This window comes from Mytilus edulis, chromosome 11 (genome assembly GCF_963676685.1).
Source record: "Mytilus edulis chromosome 11, xbMytEdul2.2, whole genome shotgun sequence".
In the NCBI taxonomy this organism is placed as follows: domain Eukaryota; kingdom Metazoa; phylum Mollusca; class Bivalvia; order Mytilida; family Mytilidae; genus Mytilus; species Mytilus edulis.
This window is the reverse complement of record NC_092354.1, coordinates 44803017-44812840: the sequence shown is the minus strand read 5'-3', so window position 1 is coordinate 44812840 and position 9824 is coordinate 44803017. Positions and strand designations below refer to the sequence as shown.

The window sequence follows — 9824 nt, the reverse complement described above, 5'->3', positions numbered from 1 at the left end:
GCTTAATAAAATGGTTTTAACTTGTACAAAATCGAAAAATAAGGATATTTTTCTATTATCGCAACATGCAGATGATATTGACCTCAATAACATTTTCATAACTTTTGTATTATGCCTTCATGTTAGTGTGTTTTGTCCTTTTTTGATACAGTAAATGTCCAGGGGTCGGTATAACGAAGCATTCCTAAGACCTGTCATAAGATATATATCTTAGGACATGTCTTATGATCCTCTTAAATGACTATCTATGGACATATCTTTATTTGATGAATTATAGTTGTGAGTGTCCACTTTAAAGGCAATAGTAAACTACTTTCTTTCTAGTTGACACTAAAGACATAAGAGGATAGCCAGGATAGATGTGTCTACAAATAAAATTGGGAATTGAAATGGGGTATGTGTCTAAAAGACAACAACCCGCCCATGGAGCAGACAACATCCAAAGGCCACAAATACATATTTTCAAAGTAGAGGATATATTTAAAACATCAAAACGACATTCGCCTCATTCAATGATCTTATAGTTTATAAACAAAAATTGAGTTATAAATTTACATAAGTCATGCTGAAGGCCAAACATGTTCAAGAGTAGATCAAAAGATATTGATAATGAAGCATGGTCCAATGAAAACTATTTCAGCTCTCTCTTGCTTTTACAGAGTAAGCATATAAGATATTGTTTTAGTCTATGCATGCTATAATAACAAGAGGGAGGAGTATATCCCAAAATTATTAGGAATCATTCTTAATTTTTTTTGAAGAATTTAGTTACTAGTATCTAATGTAATTGTCATTGAGGAATGCAAGCTTTTGGTAAACAGTTTCACACTTATTTAAGACATGATGGACTGCATAAAATATACAATTACATGAAAACACATTTTGCCAACATAAGTCATGAAACATATATTTCTGAAACTTTGTTAGCATTGTCCTCTACAGAAAAAGACACGTTCTGGCCTATTTATTGTTGTTCTTTATGCATTGGTGAATTTAAATGTATATTTTACTTCATTAAGATTTATTTTAAATTTTGTACAAGTTAAAACCATTTTTAAGCAATATTTTGTACAGGTTATAACATGTATGAGGTACTTTTGTACATGTTATAACTTGTATTTTTGCATTATACAAGTTATAACATGTACAATATTTTTGTACATGTTATAACCTGTACAAAATCGCAACTTGTACACGACATATACAAAGTTAACAATTATAGGTCAAAATACGGCTTTTAACGCAGAGCCTTGACTGACACTGGACAAAAATTTTTAAAGGTCCCAAAAATGGCAAGTGTAAAACAATTCAAACAAAAAAATCTATTTGAAAACAAGGAGAAACACCAACAAAAGATAAATACTGAACAACAGGCTTCTGACATATGACATGTGTATTATTAGTTTTCACCAGCCGCAAACCTTCACCTTAACCTGCAAAGGTAGTGTAACTTTACAACTTAAAGATGCACACTATAAAATACAAATTGAAATGGATAAATTCGATTAAAAAGACTTTAAAACAAAAACAGGTAAACATACACTGAACAAACAAGTTTGGTATATAGCACAATATGGATACAATATTAAAACGTAAGGGCCTATATGACATATACGCTACAAAGTAGTGAACATTTTTCGTCATTATCGAAGTTGATACTTATCAATAAAGTTCAACGAGATATCGTACATAATAAGTAAACATTGTATTACTAGTTAACATGAAAGTACAATTTTAAAGAACTTGCAGTTACTAAAAGCTAGTAAAAACCAAGGACGATGACTACTTCAAACGTGTACTTTACCAGTGTACCAATGTACCAATGAAAAATAAAATTAAAAAATTTATTTCAAACGTTATAAAACGCATATATAAATATCGTCTCGAATAAACGACTAACATCTTTCAATTAAGTTCTCAAAGTATACAATTACTACGTTTATTGTATATGTACAATATCTCATCATTTTAAAAATGTAAATAAAACAAAATGATGTCAAAATTAAATGCTATATATTATATAGCCATGATATCAGATAGTATACAAATTTAAAACAAAATAGTAGTATTCAAATGTTTCATTGTTACAATTGCCTGATCATCTGTGAGCCAAATTTTATAATACTAAAATAAATTTGTGTAGATTAATTTTTCCTGTTATCTACCATATCAGTATACCACATTGTTCTTTCAATAATGTTTGACTTATATCAATCAATCTTAGTTATCAAAGATAAAAAATATGTATATCGTATAACTTATTTTAACATTTCAATCTGACAATATCATAATGATCATGACTCAACGTAGACTTTTATGGTTTAGCATATATTTTTAAATATATCATGTTGCTAAAGTTATCAAATGTACCAGGATTATAATTTAGTACGCCAGACGTGCGTTTCGTCTACATAAGACTCATCAGTGACGCTCATATAAAAATATTTATAAAGCCAAACAAGTTCAATGTTAAAGAGTATTGAGGATCCAAAATTCCAAAAAGTTGTACCAAATACGGCTAAGGTAATCTATGCCTGGGATAAGAAAATCCTTAGTTTTTCGAAAAATTTCAAAGTTTTGTAAACAGGAAATTTATCAAATGACCACATTATTGATATTCATGTCAACACCGAAGTGTTGACTACTGGGCTGGTAATACCCTCGGGGACGAAATGTTAACCAGCAGTGGCATCGAGTTTCGTGTAGACGGGCGAGAAAAGTGAACGCGGCTTTTACTCCGAAATTTAAGTAGACATAAAAAGTAAACGGGTGTTACGTGGTGTTACGTGGGAAAAAGGCTCGTCTTCTATTTTCGTCAAAAGTAAATGTACGTTTACTGTTTGTAGTAAACGTGCATTCACACAGATTGTCCTGGTTACACTGACCTTAAATATCAAATGATAAGGTACATCTAAATTAAATGACGAACTGGTCATTTTCAATTGACATATTGACAATTATAACAGTTAATTTATAATGTTATTTCACCTCTTTAGTAATTAAAAACTAATCATAGTTACTTTCTTTTTTTCAAAAATAAAAAATGTCCGATTATTATTTGAATAATCTAATTATCACCGAAATCCAGCAGTTTTTACATCTCTGACTGGCTGACTCAGGATAACTCAGAAAACAAAATTATTTGATCATTTACCAAAACTGACCATATTTGAACTTTATCAAGTAAATCTACAGAACAGCATAGTAAACCCTTACATTGTTATGTCAGGATGGACTGTATAATACAAATGACAGAAATATTGGAACACAATATCTATAAATGTTGTTTGCCTCAATTAAGAGTGCTACAATGTCCTCTTTTATTTAATTATTATTGAATTGAAACAAATATCAGCAGTTTTCATATCAGAGACTGATTTGTAAAACCGAATTATTTGTCCGCATCAACCTAAACTGACCATATTTGCACTTCATTGTGTAAATCTTGTAGTCGCATTGTAAATCAGTAATATTATTATCCAACTTAAAGCATGGATTGTATAATACAAATGATAGCAATATTGGAACACAATGACTGCACGATTTTGTTCGCATCAATTTAGAGTGCCAACATGTCCTTTTTTTATTCAAAATATTGAATCGTTAACAAATTTCAGTAGTTTTTATATCTCAGCCTGACTTGTATAGCAAAATTATATGACCGCATCATGAAGTACACCACTAATTCATGGCCCCATTGCTTTCTATGTTTAATGCCTCAATTTCAAACAGACATAGCTTTTTCATTCTCAGTTCATTTAAAGTGACATTCATTGCATGTCAAAGCTAGACCATTAATCAAATCTGACCATATTTGCACTTTATCATGCAAAAAGATATAGATATATAACTTTGCAAACCTTTTTACCAAAGTCTCCAAACGATCTCAAAACTTATTTTCATCATTATTATTCATGACAGTAATATTCATTCTGTTCATCCGCTAGCTTTATACAGAAAATCACCGACAAATAATGTGTAAAATCGAGTAAAATCGTATCTGACAAAAACAACATTGAAAACAAAATGGATGGCGTGAAAAGACAATTACAATATCGCATCCGATTCCGGAAGCGGATAAGGGTAATTCCGGGTTTTGGCGATCAAGTAAAAATAAAATTCAGACAGATGACAAAATACATCTATGTATAAAGACTAGAATTGGAAACCTAAGGTATATGTGAAAGAAAGAAAAAGCAGAAAATATTTTGTACAGAAACTCCAAATTTTTGACAAATTTGAATGTCAAAATCCAATACAATGTGACAACTGGGAACAGTATATCTAACAATATATATGTTACTGGTGACAGTTTAAATTTTCTTTATCAGTCATAAATGTTGGTAATGCATGTCGGATGCTTTTAAAGTGTAAAAATATTACTACAATTTTATTGGGTATTTTTTTCTCAATTTTGATTGGTCAGTAAAAATAGCTGGAAGTGTCTTACTTTATTTTTACAAATAGTGCAACTTGATTAAATTATTAAAATTTTTAATTATTAAAACGTTTTCATTGGCAAACAACGTTGCAGAAGAAGGAAAAATAAATAACTTGCTGTATATTTCATTTAGTTACACGAAAAATTAACATTATTTAAGTTAATACATTATTGTTAATTCATAACACCAACTGCCTCTAAATTTTACTGTCATTGATTTGTTTGAAAAATTACATATCATCATCAAAATAAACATATTGTAGGAATATCCAGTACAGTTGTTTTAATTCAATGTATCCTTATCATATTCGTTGAACATGTAGTTAATTTGTATTTTTTTTTTTCACATAACAGTTTCTCTGTATGATGTAAAATGAGCCATAACTTGTGTGGACTCCAGGTTAAAGCCAAGAAAGCAGGTCAGGTCTTGTTACAAGGTTTGGCTGGAAAATATAAAGATAATTGTGGATGTGAGGTATGATTCTGTTATTGTTTTAGCGACCACAATTGTCATAGACACAGTGGAGAAGACACTGCTTAATAAATATGTTTTAGTTATGAATTTTCTTAATTTTGTTTATAAATTATTTGGAATATATTGTACGATATAGATGTGTTGTGTTATTTTAAAAGGACTTGAAAGTGAACTCTTAATTCGTGAAATGTTTTGAGGATTAGAGTTAAGCAATCACCAATCAATCATTTTTAACGTTGTTTAAAGAGCCGGTAACTTAAAACATGACTTATCTATGATCACCATGAGTTTAATTAATTTATTCTAATGCAAATTTAATATTCTTTATTGTTATAAAAACACAGGCATGAAGATTTGCTAAACAATTTTCTTATGCCGGGTTAATTTTAAGCTTATTGATAATTTGGAAAACACAATTTTCTTCCAGGTTATATTTTTCTTATTGTTTTACTTTCAGATGCCATATGCGTTTGATCCTCCACCAACAGGCCAAAAAAACAGAAACCAATGTAGAAATTCACCTCCAGGTTGCTCCTATCAAAGTCTTTGTAGCAGAGATGGATACGGTAGATGCAAGTGGCAAGGCTGTTAAAGAAGTCATTAAAATGTTTCGTTTAAACACTTTGTGTGTTATTTTGTTACTTTCTGGAAAACAAATTCGATAGATTGATTGTTGATTTGCTTAAAGTACAGAGGTAAAGATTTTCCGGCATGTCTAGCACTATAACATATTGAAAATGTATATAAAAGGTGGTTGCTATAAAAGAAGTCAACAGAAGTGAAGGGCAAATAGTTATCAATGGTACCAGGGTTATTATTTAATACGCCAGACGGCTATTATTCTATCTAAATAGTATACTGTAGTAAAATAATGAGATGGATAAAACAATAATAGCTATTGTAACGCCTTAAGCATTGAGAAAAAAACATACCGCAATACGTAGAATGGGTCTAATGAAAGAGGGACGAAAGAGACGAAAGAGATTTCAGTTGAACACAAGGTCGTGTTCAATTTAGAAATATTTAATCAAAGAAACTAAGCACTATGACAATGACGTCTGGCGTATGCAATTATAATCCTGGTATTAACATAAGTTAACAAAGGAATACTGGCAGTTATTGACATGCCATCTCCAATCCTACGATTATGTCTTCTTAAATCTTATGTGCAATGACTTGACAACATTATCGTATATTTATCCCGTCTGAATAAGTCTGTTTAAAGATTCGGTACGTTTATAAGGTGAGTTACAATATTTGTGTGTATTGTATAGAATATAACCATAAAAGATGAGATGTGAAATACCTAAACGTATAATATGTCTGAACGTGATTGTATTCAATAACGTCAATATCGTGCTCCGTATAAATACTGTTCCATTCCTTACATATGAAAAAAGAAGATGAGGTATGATTGTCTATTTCTGATTAATACGTTGATATCTCGGAAACAAAACATTCATGCCACCAAAATCTACCAGAACACGTGGGCGTGGTGGAAGGAGTAGATTCACAGGCAGAGGAAGCTCTGATTGTAACGAATTATGATCTAGCAGAGATGTCGGACCAACCAATCCAACTTGAATTACAACCTCTTGCTGGTTCTTTAAGTTCAAATGACGATGTTTTAGTGCACGATATCAGGCCTACAGATGACACAGATCAGGGATGGGGTAATTGAAAATGTAATGGTAATTAAGTGTAATGCATTACAAGTTTCCATGTAATTGAATGTAATGTGTAATTGAGCATTTTTTTAATTACTTGTAATGGTAATTTAATTAATTACAATGAAAAAAGCATGTAATGCTCAATTACTTTTGAATTACATTTCAATTTCAATTACATGTACTTTTATGGTGTTTATGATGAGGATTTATGTTTAATAATATAAATTTTAAAGTTATATTTATTTTTCAAATATTGATATCACATACTTTCTGTAATTTATTCTTAAGTTTTTATATTACTTATTTGACCAACAGATTTTTTTCTGAATAGTCTTATGATTTGAAAAAAAAACATGTTTTTAAGAAAGATCTTTAACTAAATAGATTGAAAAGTAATAAATCACCATGTTAAACAAAAACAAAAAAAGTGTGAAAAATCTAGGAGAGTTCATTTAGAATTCAAATTTACTGCACACAATCATTTTGTCAAATTAGTATACACAAAAGGATTATAGAGATAAAAATTAACAGCTGTAAAAACAAACAGCCATTAATCAGATTGAAATGTCCAGGGGCAATGCCACTATTACATGTATTTTGTCTAATTAGCAAAATATTGCTAAGATATAGACATTATACACATTGTTTGTACTAAACATTATTTTCAATGTTGTGTCAAGGATACCTTTTAATAATTATTAAGTGATTTTTATTTATTTATTTATAATTTCTTTATTCATGCTATGTTTTATTTAAATAACTTTATTTCTGAGATGTCAAAACACCCCTTAATGTATTGGCAAGTTAATAGGAACTAATTTCCTCTTCTATCAACACATCTACTGGTTACAGAAGTATAATACCTCCATGTTCTAATCAAGCGATATATGCCACATTAGCTCCTATAGAAATACTTTCGAAAATGACTGTCAAAGTGTTCCATTGTGTACAGACCAGAGAGATGCAGACTAAATGACAAAACATTAAAATTACACATGATTATCAAATGCAACGCTTAAACTATGTTTACATGAATATTTTACACATACATTATACATACATGTATAATATTGGTTAACAAATATTATGATGAAATGTAATGTGTAATTTAATTAATTACTTTAGTAAAGTAATTGTAATTTAATTAATTACATTTCAAAAACTGTGTAATGTGTAATTAGTGTAATTGACCATTTTTGCAATGTAATGTGTAATTTAATTAATTACATTCCAATGTAATTGACCCCAAGTCTGACACAGATGTGTCGAGTATGGTTGACCCGTTGGAGAAAATGGACAAGAAGTTCAAAATACATACAGACAAACTAAACCTGGAGAGTTTTTTTTATTTTTTATGTGGAAATGCCAATGAGCATGATGGTCGTAGTACGATCGTAGTCAGGTCGTTAAAAGAGCGTGATGAGGACGGCATATGCTTTGTAGAATCGTACTATGGTCTTGAACAGCGTGGTGTTAACGTGGTATAGTCGTATTAGAAGCGTAGATGGGTCGCTGTGAGAACGTGATGGTCGTAGTAACGTCACTGTGAGATCGCAGCGCAGTCTCTGCGAATTGAATCACACTTTCGCTACAATGGTACAGCAATCTAACCACGACCTAACTGCGCTCTCAATACGCCTCTACTGCGACCTGATTTCGCCCCGACACACGAATATGTACAAAGTTGGCCACGCTCATTACGATATTGAAGATCTCACCACAACCGTATTACGACCTTACTGCGATCTACACGATCGCACTACGATCGTTAAAAATTTCATTTTTTTTTCACAGATTGTAGTGCGATCGTGTCCTAGTAGGACTGTGGTATTATACGCTTTGTGAGAAAACAAATAGGATTATCTCAAATATTCTAAATCTTTATATCTTTTATTTTGTATAAAGTTAAAGTCTAAATAATTTGTTGACAATTTTCATATCATCATCATTACTATATATTAGCATGGTGGTCGGGAATAACCATTATTCTTATATAAACGACACACATTGTCCTTTCTATTTTTGATATGTGTATGGAACAAATAGTTCAAATATGTTCCTACGTCAACTGTCAATGATGTTATCAGTGGATACTTTGATTGTATTTAAAGCAGTTAAAATAACTCATCAGTCTCACAGCTCTTCGGAGACTTATTCATTATCCAGATGTCTTTTGATTGAACACAAAACGCATACTCATGTTTTACTAACGCTTTATAAACACTTGTAAAATAACATGTGTTAACAACTTTTGTACCTCAAACACTCAAAGGGTTTTCTTACAGTTTTTTTTCTGTTAGGTTGAAGGCCAATTCTAAGATTGGATAGAAAGAATTAGGATTCAAAGCTGTTGTGAAAATTCAAGATTAACCTCTTAATTTAAAACACTTCTTCCCCTCAACTTTAAAATAAAATCTATTGTTTCACCTTTGCCTGTACAAATACAAATTGGGTTTTTTTTTGGAACCGGTTTATTTATATTGACTTATGTAAAAAAAAAGTGCATAAAATTTATAAGATGATTCATTACTATGAGAAGTGAAACATTTGTATTTATACGATAGTTGAATGCGATAGTAAACTCGACTGCTATTCTATATGTTTGAAATTCACTTAATTCTTTTTTTAAACAATGTGTCTAGTGGTGTGTACATAGTTATCATATTACTGAATTGAAGTTACTGAATCGTGTAAATAATTCTACGCAAAATCAATTTTCTTTACTATTTTTTTTTTTTACATTTTACCAATTACACGTATTAGATTAAAGTAAAAAAACGACCAAACCTTCAGTTGAGAGTGAACCTTAAACAATTGTTACATGCAATCCCCTTTTTCCTACGTTCTCATGGTTGGCATAATGAGACATCTGTTTTTCTTTGAAGAATTCTCGATCCAGGGGAATATATTAATAAACATTGTAACTAAATGCTTACTACGGGCATGGGTTTTGCTCATTGTTGAAATTCCTACGATGACCTATAATTGTGAACTTCTACGTCATTTGATCTGATGGCGATTGATTGGTGACCATACCACATCTTCTTATTTTTATACTACATATAATATTACACAAACAATAAAGACCAACGACGATAGTGTCAGTATTTGCTTCATGGAATACTGTCAGATTTCAATACATGCACACGAGAGAAATAAAAGGAACTGTTTTTTTTTTAATGTTGTGCATCATTCAAAGTCATTGATATGAATTTTCATGAAACGGAACAACATTCTT

At 30.6% G+C, this 9824-nt stretch overlaps 1 protein-coding gene across 1 annotated transcript in view; it reads left to right on the top strand.

Annotated features, from left to right (window-relative positions):
• Positions 1–5538, top strand: part of LOC139495668 (metalloproteinase inhibitor 1-like) — a 64048-nt gene extending 58510 nt beyond the window's left edge. The window contains exons 4-5 of the transcript XR_011657430.1: positions 4796–4916; positions 5374–5538. The gene's annotated coding sequence lies outside the window, so the exon portion shown is untranslated. The remainder of the gene's footprint in view (positions 1–4795; positions 4917–5373) is intronic.
• The last annotated feature ends 4286 nt before the right edge of the window (positions 5539–9824 follow it).